We start from the raw sequence: 12,508 nt of genomic DNA, 5'->3' as shown, positions 1-12,508 counted from the left end.
GCTGAGACCAGAGCAAAGTGTTGAGGGTCAAGTGGTTGAGGCCAAAATTTTCAAAAGTAGATCTAGAAAATCAGGTCACTTACCTAGGAGTTAAATATGGATTAGAAACCTAACTTTAGGCTTCTATGTTTCACAGTCTGGGTGGGCCTTACCATCCAAGGCATAGAGACTTCTAGAGGTAAAAAGCAATTAGGACTATAATAAAGTGAGGAGAGAGCTAGTGACATCTGCAGGAAAACTGAGGAGACTGGTGGGGTCAGTAGTGTCAAATGCTTCATGGAGGTTGTGGATAATGTTATGAGAGGGAGCTATGATCACCTGGGAGTCACTAACCACCCTGAAGACACCTGTGAGGTTGGAAGACCAATCAGAATGAATCAAGGATGCTGTGGTTGGAAGAGAAGAAGAATGTTTTTCTCCAGTATTTTGAGGAGAAAGGGAAATTGAATGTGGGGTGGTAGTTGCTGATGGGGCTCAAAGGTGGGTTTCTTGGAGAGTGGTGTGATGGCCACACTGTATAGTCTGATAGAGGCAGACTGACAAAAGAGTTTGAGACATGGTGAGGTGAGATGGTAAGGACGCAAGAAGGTTTGTTTGATTTTCTTTGAGGAGCAGATAATGTTAGTAAGGTCAGATATAGTGAGGCAAAGATGTTGGAAATTTGGGGATTTGAGGAGAGTCAATGGTAGTAAATGCAATGTTGTTGACTGCCATGGTGCCTTCATACGTGGATGTATTTTTGGCATAGACCAATATGGCAAACTCTGCACTGGGTGATGGGAAGAACAGAGAAGGAATCAGCTGAAAGAATCTGATAGAGTTGAAAGAATGAATAATGATTACCAGTGCTTTTGTAGATTACAAAATAATCAATACCTATTTTTGCAGATAGAAGGGAAGCATTACAGAGCATTTACAGACTGTATGATAGACAAGATTTTGGCGCACCATCATTTTGTCTTTTGCTCTGAGAGCACAAGTTCATCCATTATAGTGAGGGTTCTGAGAATGTTTCTAAATAAGCAATGGATGTGGGATGTGGGAAGAATGGAGTTCTACAGTAGTTTCAGTAGTAGAAAGTGGAAGTGAGGGTGGAATAAAAAGGAGTCCACAGAAGTCAGAGTGTAAAAAATGTTCAAGTTAATATTAGCAAAAGGAGAAATATGAACAAGGTGTCGGGTTAGTGAGGTGGAGTTTAAATTTATAAGGAATAGTCCTTGAATCTGAGAGGCAACTAAGTGGCTAAATTGCAGGGGGATATCCTAATGATCAGATCAAGAGATTTGGACAGGAACAGGCTGGGCTGAATTCTGCTGACAGTGGTGCTGCATTGGGGTAACCAACAGCAGAATTTGGCCCAAACTTTCTAAGAGGGAGATGAAATTGTGGGTGATACTGTTTTCAGCTGCTGGTGAAGTGGATGTTTGTCATAAGTGGGAAGCTCAACAACCAGAGGTGACGTGATAAGCTGGCAGGGTTCAGAAAACAAAGGGAAATGTTGGTTAGCTGAAAAGGTAGGCAAAGTGCAGAACTTCAGAGCAGAATGGATGGGAGGGGCAAGGACGGGTGGAGTTGAGAAGTAGTTTGTTGATAGTGCTGACACAGGCAAAATCTCTAATGGACTACCTGGGAGCATAAACTGACTGGGGACCGCAAAAGCTTAACACTGACCCTGTCAGCTGATCTAGTTTCTGAACACTTGTGTGGTTTCTATTGCCCCTTCCCTTGGTTTTTGATGGTCAGACCTTTATTTTTTAATTGAAGTTATTCCATCCATTTGTCTTCATGGTATAGTCTTCTATAAAAGACAAATGTAGTGTGTCAAATTACCTTCCAATAAAAAAATGGAACATTCAGGTCAGATGTCATCTAACTTGTAACTTTCAACTATTCAGTCATATCACACAGTAAGTATTTATATTACATTTTCGGTTGTTATGAACTGGCAATATTCCTCTTCCAAGGAAGCTTGCGGTTGTTATTTGTCTCTGCATTCGTCTCATTTGAAAATACTAGATCCTTTAAATTATTGCTTGAGAGGGTCATATTTTGCCTTTTATTTGTTAAAAAGACTTCACATTCCTCCAACAATGTAAAATGCCCTGAGGGTCAACAACCACAATATGTTATGTAAAGATATGCCACACGTTCTGCAGTTTGAGGTTTGGTTAAAGCAGCAAGCTATTCATGGTCAATGATATTCAAGACTGAAAAGTAATTTTTTTATTCTTTTATTTTATTGCCATAAAAACAGCTACTTTTTATATGTGGTTGGATCCTGCTCCCACTGAAGTAGCTGGCGTCGGTAGAAACAGGATTTGAACCTGGAAGGTTAAACTAAGAGCTATGAAAGGGCTTTGGGTGAAGTTGTTTCTTGATCCATTTATTTATTGATTGATTCATTATCATCTCTGAGTGATTTGAACTGGTGTACAGTTGTTTTCTGCTTTGTACTGTTCCTCTGCACTAGGAGTAGCCAGGAAACAAACTGCAGCCCCAGTTGTCAGTATGATCATAGTAAAGGGGATGTTGCAGCCAGCATGATTTCAGTGGGATTGCTGAGGGTGTGGGCAGGTGAGTGCAGTTTTTGGCCTTAGAACTGCAGTATGGTGCAAAGTTTTTTTTATTTTTCAGAAAAGCTTCAGTTTTAGTTTCAAACTTATGTAACGAAACCAAACAAAAATCATAGCATCGTTTCCAGACAGAGCTTTGTAACTACATTTGTTCAACATAAATATACACCCTTCGTCAGCAGATCGCAGTTCAAGAAAAAGTGAAAACAGCCCAAATTAAAGGGACTCTGTCAAGGTAAAAAATAATGAGCTAAACCCTGAGATGTTTACTCAGACCTCAGTTCTGCAGTTCACTACATGCAGGTTCTGTGGTCGTCTGGACAGAGGTCCATTAATTTCACTGGGACCCATGCAGAGGCAGCGAATTGCAAAATCTGCCATTTGTTTTCACTAAGTTCTGACCCAAGCAAAACTCTCATGGACTTGAGAGAGGGTTTTGCTCGAGTTTGCCCTTAGTGAAAACTGAGGGTCTGATCCAATAAGCATACACGGTGCTTAGTGCAAGCCATGAGCAATCTCGCTTACTAGAGATAAGATAAAGGATGGGCCAATGGTTCTCCTTCGAGAGATGTCCCTGTGGGTGCTCCGCTCTAGGTGTCGGTGCGCCCCTGCGCCTTTGATTTTTTGCAGCAGTACTCGTAGCGGCCACGCATGCTCAGAGCCTGTCCCTCACCCTGAGTATATCACTAGTGAGCATGCGCGGCCGGTTCCCTCAGTTCCTTCTCTACCGTCCCTGGCTTGAGACGGAGCTCAGCAGACTCCTTAAGAATTTCTTTCCCCATCTTAAAATACCTTGTAGTTAGACAGTTTTTTCCTGTTAGTTAGTTGTTAGTTAGTGTTACCTACCTTTTTTCTACTGTTTAAAAAAAAAAAAATTCTTGTTCTCTCAGCCGCTTAAAATATGCCTGGCTCCACAGGCTTTAAGCACTGCTCCTCCTGTAAGGACTCTATCCCTCTCTCTGATGGACACTCACAGTGCATAAAATGCTTGGGGGAGACTCATATTCCCCAAAAATGTACTCACTGCAAAAAGAGAGAATGTCTGGGGCGGGAGAGGGGAAGGTAATAGAGCTCCCAGGTATGGTGTTTCAGTTTAGTACGATCAGTTTAAATAACTAGGTCAGGAAGCTGGAGATAATTTGATGTGGCACACGCACACGCCAAAAGTGAGTCATATGATTTGAGCGTCGCCAGAGCACGTCTAGATTGGATAGCGGGGTGTGCTGCTGGCCGGGACAGAGCAGAGAGCCCAATACTGCCATATGATCACAAAGGACACTCAAGGTGTGCCATCCAAGGTTACACACCCAGTCTGTTGCGAGCAGGTCTTGAGCGTGATGAGACAAATTTTCCCTGTTCCGCAAAAAGAGTGGAAGCAGGACCTGAGGCGGTAGACTATCACTGATTGTATAGGAAACTACTCATCTGACGTGTAGTCAGACTCCTCCTGCACCGTGAGTTGATTGGAAAAGGAGAGCGGTCGAGACCCCCATATTGCTTGTAGAAATCATGTCGTCCAGGGAGGAGAAACCGCCCAAGAAAGGCGAGGCGTTGCAGCGGTAGGTGACACGAGGCGAGGGGCACTTGAAGTGGGTACTGGTCAGGTCTACCGGGCAAGGGCCAGCCAGGTTAGGCACGAAGCTGATTAGGAAAGAATTTCACCTGGTGAGGAGAACTCCAGGCGTGCTGTACACTTCTACCCAAAGTTAACTTAAAGGGCTCATGGCTCGCGTGCCAAGCAGGACGTGGGTCCACATACTGCCAGTCATGCAGTGCGGTGGCGTAAAAGGCCCGCCTATTAATCAGCAGGCTGCGCTGCCTCTAGGGGGGCGCTGAGTTCCGTCGGTGCCGATTCTATTCATCGCGGTGCCAATCAGCGTTGCCATCTAGAATATCGCTAATCTGGGCATGGAACTGACCTGTTCGCCTCAGCACTAGAGCCTTTAGCGCTGACCGGATAACCCCGTTGAAAGCAACAGTGGTTTAGCACAGGTACCAGAGGAGCACGCGCTTCGGTCGAAGAGTTATCATAGGGAAGTGCGGAGAGTGACGACTGGAAGAAGGTTTGATCCGTATAGTTTTATCCTTTCACTTTTACGTATGAGGTGTTCTCATTTAGGCACTGCTTACTTTCATGTATCCTTCTCGAGAGTGGATGAGACGCTGTGTGCTGTGAGGCGGAGAGGACGAGCTCGCGCCAGGGTCTGAGCAGGATGTAGAGATTTCTGAAGTAAAATGTAAGTTGGAGTTTTAATCTCTGTCTTCCTTGCTCTGGAACTTCTAGTTTAAGTGCAAGTGACTCCATTACATTTTGGGAAATACCGTCCCCTTCTAAGCATTTTTGCAACGTGAGTCATCAGAGAGAGGATAGAGTCCCTTACAGGAGGAGACGTGCTTAAAAGCCTCGTGAGCCAGGCATATTTTTAAGCGGCGAGAGAATCCAATGAACCTCTTATTATTTTATATTTTAAACAGTAGAAAAAAGGTAGGTGTAACAACATAAACTAGACAAATCTACTAGACAGGAAAAACTGTCTAACTAGGATAGGTATTACTTATAGAGGTTAGAAAGAAATTGCTTAAGGAGTCTGCTTAAGCCTTCAACGTCTCAAGTCCCAGGTGATCGGTAGAGAAGGAACTGAGGGAACCGGCCTGCGCATGCTCACTAGTGATATACTCAGGGTTGAGGGAAACAGGACCTCTGAGCATGCGTGGGCGCCTAACGAGTAGGCGCATGACTGCAAAAATCAAGGCGCACGGAGCGCACTACCGTATCACCGTAGAGCGAATTGTCACCCAACAGGGACATATCTCGAAGAGAAACATGGCCCATTCCTTTATCCTTATCTCTAAGTAACGAGATTGCTCATGCTTGCACTAAGCACCAGTGTAATGCTTATTGGATCAGACCTCAGTTCACTAAGGTGCAAACTGCGAGCAAAACCCTTCTCATCTCATGAGAGTTTTTGCCTTGGGTCAGCAACTTAGTGAAAACAAATGGCTAGTTTTGCCAATTCGCTGCCACTCGCAGGGCCCAGATGAAATTATGGACCATCTGTCAGACGAGAACACAGAAACCTGCATGTAGTGAACTGCAGAACTGAGGTCTGAGTAAACATCCATCAGGTTAAAGCTCATTATTATTTTACCTTGACAAAGTCCCTTTAATTTGAAGGCTGTTTCAGCTTTTCTGAACTGCGATCTGCTGACGAAGGGTTATAATTTAATGTTGAACAAATGTAAAGTTACAAAGCTCTGTCTGGAAAACGAGCTATGATTTTTGATATTGGTTTCGTTACATAAAAGTTTTGAAACTAAAACTGAAAGCTTTTCTGAAAAATAAAAAAACCTTTGCACATAACTGCCAAGTTCTAAAGGCCAAAAACGCACTCACCTGCCACACCCTCAGCAAATCCCACTGAATATACATCGCTGGGCAACATCCCCTTTACCATAAGATCATACTCGACAATAAACTGGGGCTCGCAGTTGTTTCCTGGCACTCCTAGTGCAGAGAACATACAAAATGCAGAAAACAACTGTAGCACCAAGTTCAATAATCACTCAGAGAGATAATGAATCATCAATAAATAAATGGATCAAGAAACAACTTCACCCAAACCCATTTCAATAGCTCTTAGTGTAACCTCCAGGTTCAAATCCTGTTTCTAACCGGGACAGCCAGCTACTTAGTGGGAGGCAGGTCCAACCACAATATAAAAAGTAGCTGTTTTTATGGCAATAAAATAAAAGAATAAAAAAATTATTTTCAGTCTTTAGAATATCATTGACCATGAGATACGCTTGGCTGCTTTAACTCAAACTCAAACTCGCAGAACGTGTGGCATATTCTTTACATAACAATAAATTGTGTATGTTGACCTACAGGGCATTTACATTGTTGGAGGAATGTGAAGTCTTTTTTAACAAATAAAAGCAAAAATATGACCCTCTAGAGCAATAATTTAAAGGAATCTAGATTTCAAATGAGACGAAAATGCAGAGACAAATAACAACGCAAGCTTCCTTGGAAAGGAATATTGCCAGTTCATAACAACAGGAAATGTATATAAATACTTACTGTGTGAAATATGACTGAATAAGTTGAAAAGTTACAATTAGATGAATATGACCTGAATGTTACATTTTTTATTGGAAAGGTAATTTGACACAACTACATTTGTCCTTTTATAAGAAGACTATACCATGAGCAAATGGATGGAATAACTTCAATTAAAAAAATAAGTCTGACATCAAAAAACCAAGGGAAGTGGCAAATAAGAAACCACACAAGTGTTAAGAAACTAGATAAGCTGACAGGGCAGTGTTACTTGCGCCACAGTCAGTTAATGCTCCATATTCAATAGAGATTTGGCCTAGTTCCCACCTTCCGTGTTAGAGCACTAGTTTGCCTATGGGCAAGAAAACATTCCCCGCTGGTGCTGCGGTACAGCCTCACCCCTCCCTTTGTGAAGGCAGCAGAACAGACCCTTTGGCGCCTTTTTGCCCCGAGTGCATTGAGCAACGCCAATATGCACAGCCATCATGACCCTGAAGATCACAAACGACTCGTATCTGCTGACCTGTTGTCAAGACTCTTCAGTGGCCCGCAAAACCCGACGGACCTATACTGACTTCAAATAACTGCAGAAGCAGGAGGAGAGTGAGGAGGCACTATCTGAGCGGTGAGGACAGGATGACCGAATGGAGGCAGAATCCCATAACTCGCTGCCCAGCGTTTTGTGGATGCTACTGCTAATAACGGGGCATCTCTTCTACCCATCATAGAAGCAGAATTTTGGGCACGGAAACAAGCACAGACTGTGGGAACCGCATGTGTTTTATGTGTGGACATCGGCGTGGCTGCGAAACTTTCGCGATGCCGTAAGAGCACTTTCTTAGAACTTTGTGACATGCTTTCCCCTGCCCTAGAACGCCATAATACAAACAGAGAGCAGCCCTCACAGTGGAGAGCGAGTGGCATAGCACCTGAAGCTGCAGACGCCGAGACAGCTACCGGTCAGTCGGATCACATTTGGATGGCAAATCGTACTGTGGGGCTGCAGGTGATGCAAGTAGCAAAAGCAATCGTTAAGCTGCTGCACTGAAAGGTTGACTCTGGGAACGTGCAGTGATAGTGGATGCTTGCTTGCAATGGGTTTTTCGGAACTGTGGTGGGCCCATAAGGAACCCCATGGATCGCCTATCTTGGCCCAGAACACAGGCACCAGTACGTGAACCGCAAGGGACTTTAAGTGCGTGCTGCAAGCATGGTGTACCACAAGGAACGTTTCAACCCAATCCCGTGGATGGCCAGGAAGGGTCATGACGCTCGCGTCTTCAGGAGCACTATCGGTTAAACGGCTGCAGCAAGGGAATACTTCCCAACCAGAAATAACCGTTGGAAGTCAAATGCCTATAGTTATCCTGGGGACCCAGCTTACCCCTTGAGCATGGCTCATGAAGGCCATAACACAGGCAGCCATGGACAGGGTCAGGAGCTGTTCAACATTACAGGCTGAGCAAGTGCAGGTGGTCTAGAATGTGCATTTTGGCGTTTTAAAGGGTCGCTTTGCGATCATTACTTACTCGCTCGACCTCAGCCAAACCAATGTTCCCAGAATGCATTCTTAAGAGCTTCGGCTGAGCTCTACTTCAAATTCTTCAAAACATCAATATGGGATAGCTGAGGAACAGCTACCCACAGTGCACCGCTCCTGAAATCGATGGTAGCTTTGGACCATGGACACAAACAGTCGATTTCGTGATCCCACTGTGGACGCGCTAAACCGATTTTATTAGATCTGTTTTGTAATATCGGTTTAAGCTAATTCGAAATAATCGTGCAGTGTAGACGTAGCCTCAGTCACGTGGATGAGTAAAGGATCTCTTAATGATGCTGACTTACTGCAATAAAAAAAGTGCCTTCGGGGTTTCATTATTAATAAATTGTAAACCCATCACACACCTTAGCCTGCATATTTGAAATGAATGGCAGGTTGTCTGAACAAACCAATTTCCAAACACTTCAGTTTTCAAGGCATTTTAAGACCCACCCCTGTGGAAGAGTGCACCATTTCTGCATTTTCACATTCCTTGGGATACTGCAGAACAGAAAGCTGTGGAAAGAGAAAAAGAGAGAGAACTGAAACCTCTTGAATGTAATCTCTGTTACCACCTGAAAATGATACATGCTAAAATCAAATGCAGTTTAATAGTCCTCATTCAGGCAAAGCTCCATTAACTTCACTGGAATGTTTGACTGAGTAACAAGTGCAGGAATTTTCCTAAATGTCGGGTATTCAATGAACAATTCCCACCACTTTTTCCTTCCATGATTTATGTGAATATAGAAGATTCAGCGAAGGATAGAAATTTTTTTAGAACCCTGGTGCAATTCACATCAACCACTTGGACACACTGAGGTTGGGCACCAATCAGTTTAAAGATAAATGGGGCCCTCACCCTTTCACACAAGCAGGACCATTTGTTATTTTCACATGCCTCATAACAAGAGTTATTTATAGCTGTGGAAAGAAAAATAGTGGGGATATAGGCTTGGTGCAATTTATATGAACCAGTCAGACATGATATGGTTGGATACTGCTCACTTTCAAGTGAAATGCAGCAATGCTGTGCTCTCCATAGAGTGAAATAATTTTTATATACCTTGTCAATCTTGTTATGCCCATGGAAAGAAATACAGTGAAAGCAGAGACATGGCACTATTTATGCTTTTTAGAATGTTTTTGCAGTTAACAGTTTTGACCTCCATTGTGTTTTGAAGGTCCTGGTTTTGAAAGGCCGCACAAAAACTCACCCCCACAGCCAGTATTCAACTAAAAGGACTAAAAAGTACCAAAGTCATGTGAGGAATAGGGGAGAGGTTCTCCTTCTTTGGACTCTCCCTTCTTTGGACAAACTCTGGTCCAGATTCTCTGCTGGTATAAATTTGGAAAGCTGTATTTTTAATGACAGGTTTCAGCGTAGCAGCCGTGTTAGTCTGTATCCACAAAAAGGACAGGAGTACTTGTGGCACCTTAGAGACGAACAAATTTATTTGAGCATAAGCTTTCGTGGGCTACAGCCCACTTCATCAGACGCTCCATTGATTTACACCAGCTTAAGATCTTACCCTCTGATTCAGGAAAGTTTTATTTAGATCCCATATCATCTTCACAGACCCTGAAAGGAAAGCTAAATGCTACTAGAATTTGGTATTGAACATGGTAAAATACAATGGTCATCAGTCAGTCCTTCACCACAGTTACCCACATGTTGTCTGAGACTCAGCAGTGATTTCCTATTCAGAGAACATATGTTCACAATATAGGCAATGTAGCAGCTCAGATATCGCAGTGACTGTGTGTACCATGAGTAAGAGATACCTTTTTCATGATGGCAGCACATGACACGTTATAGTTAACATATAATCAGGAATTCCTGTTTGGCTAAGATTTTTAATTCCACTTGGAGATTTTTATAATCTGTAGTTATATATGCCCTAGAAAAGCTTGATGGTTGGGATCTCCTGGTCTTGAACAGTGATGGTCTTTCATTATGAGATCTGTAAAGCAATCGCAACTCTGCAGAATGGGATTGGAAAGAATCATTAATAAGACTGGAAGCACTTGCAGAGGAAATAAGTCAATAGGACTTGTGATGTATTCATGTTGTTTTTATCGAGACGGGACTGTTTTAGCCACAATTTGACATCAGATGGGATCTGTCTCTAGTCTTTAGGGTCATGATATTCTGAAGTGCAGTCAGGGTTTCTCTTTGCTTAAGGCCAACATTTTCAGATTTGGAAGCCTAAAGCTACTGTTTTAGACACCTGACTTCAGGCACTCAAGTTTGAAAATGTATAGCCAAAGAACTCACTCCAATTGTTTTTTATACTGATTCAACCTGAAAAGCTCAGCTTGCATGTAACATGCAAGTAAGGTTTCTTCTGTTAACTCAGTTTTATAGGTGTGTTGCCTATGCACAAAGAATTCAACTAGCCTTCCAAAAGTCACATAAGGATTGATTCTGCCATTTCTCCCATTGAGTAGTATATTATTCTGTGAATAGTCCCATGGAAATCAATAGGACAACTTGCAATGTAAGGTACTATTCCACGTTAATAATAGGGTTTAAGAATCGAGCCCACAGTAAGGCTCACTCTTACGCCCAGAATTTTGAGTATTAACCCACTGGATCACAATGTCTTCCTCCTTTGTATTTGTCATGTAAGTATCAAATGAGAGAACTCCTCTAACTGTAAATGCAGTGCAAGCATCTGCCTCCTTTACTCACACTGAATAGTACCTCACTCTGTTGTCTCCAGTGGGACTACACCTGGAGGAAGGTACTTCTAAGAGAAAGAGTAAGAGAATCTGGCTCCCAGTGATTAAAAGTTTATATCTATATCTATATCTATCTATCTAAAATTATATACTGTACATGATCCAGGTTTAAGTTCTAACACAGTTATTCTTCTGCTGTCATATTTTGTTGCTGTATATATCCAGAAATATTACACAGTAACAGGCATAACTACTTATATGTACCACTCTACATTTTCACGGTAATTATATGTCTTTTTTAAAGATTTATTTACTTGTTTGCTTATTACAGGTATTAATAATAATTTAACCAAGCATTTCTTAAAAATAATCACCTCAAAATCTTCCTCTCTCTCCTATATATCAAAGTAATTCTTTCTAACTGCACCAGCTCACTCAACAGCCCTATTCATATCTTTGGCAGATTTCCATTTCTATGCAATCATTCTTTTAACACCTAGACTTGCTCTTAGCAGGATTTGTTTTTTAAATGGCCAATTGATATTCCTAAAAGTTTCCAAGCTTTGCTGGTAAGAGGCTTCCTGGATCACTGGGAAAATCACTCTCCAAGATCATGTCAGGTCTTGTTTCCTTCACAGAAGAATATGCTGGGGGTGTGTGTGCGTGTGTGTGCGTGTGTGTGTGTGTGTGTGTGTGTGTGTGTGTGTGTGACATGTTACCTCGCCTATTGTATACAATCTCAAAGAAAGGCATATAGTTAGCTCTTTTGTTCCCTTTAACAATTAGCTGTTTTCTAATGTGTTGTGAACCCACACTCCTTAATCTGGGAGAGGACAGCTAGAATGGCAAATATTGCAATGGAGGTTCAGGGAAGTATGATAGTTCTGTTATGCAAGGCTTAACGGGATGGAGAAGGGAGAAAGCTTTTCTTAGAAAAGTTGGGGCAGGGAAGTCGAGCTTCCAGCTTGACAAAGGAAGCTGATCTGTTCTGACAGAGCCCTTCACAACACTTGGGTAATTATTTTAAGTGACACACTTGATTCTGCACTTCATATATGCACATGACTCCCAAATGGAGTTAATGGGAATATTGCATACATAAGCAAACGACAAACAGCAACATGCACTAATTCAAAGTCTGCTCTGCATTAACAGTGAATTAGGAAAGGTAGACACAGGGACTAATGGTATTCAGTGGACCCTGTATTTACACCAGAGGTAAAAATCACGTATTTTCTTAAGTGTGGTTGTAGCCGTGTTGGTCCCAGGATATTAGAGAGACAAGGTCAGTGAGGTTATTGAACCAACTCTGTGTAAGAGCTCTGTGTAAACCTGAAAACTTGTCCCTTCCACAAATGAAGGTTTGTCCAGTACAAGATATTACTTCACTCATCTTGTCTCTCTCATATTTTTTAATCATTTTTTCAATTTTTCATGTGAATTTAGTTCCTAATAAAGGTTCTAAACCGACAGCTATGAAGACTAACGTCTTCTGTGTATCCACAGGAGAAGGTTATGTCTGGGCAGCAGAATCGTATGCATCCCTGCCTATTTCTACCAAGTACCTCAGCCAGATTGATCTAAAGGTACCATCTCTATGAGACAGAAGTAGTTCAGTCTTCAAGACCATTCAATCCTTCACCTCTG

At 42.3% G+C, this 12,508-nt stretch overlaps 1 protein-coding gene across 7 annotated transcripts in view; it reads left to right on the top strand.

Annotated features, from left to right (window-relative positions):
- The window catches only part of SCUBE1 (signal peptide, CUB domain and EGF like domain containing 1), a 302,108-nt gene that overhangs the window by 203,481 nt on the left and 86,119 nt on the right, over nucleotides 1–12,508 (top strand). The gene's annotated exons all lie outside the window — the stretch shown is intronic.

The sequence above is a fragment of the Chelonoidis abingdonii genome, chromosome 1, assembly GCF_003597395.2.
Source record: "Chelonoidis abingdonii isolate Lonesome George chromosome 1, CheloAbing_2.0, whole genome shotgun sequence".
NCBI lineage: Eukaryota > Metazoa > Chordata > Testudines > Testudinidae > Chelonoidis > Chelonoidis abingdonii.
The sequence above is the reverse complement of the archived record's forward strand: the minus strand, read 5'-3'. Positions and strand labels throughout refer to the sequence as shown.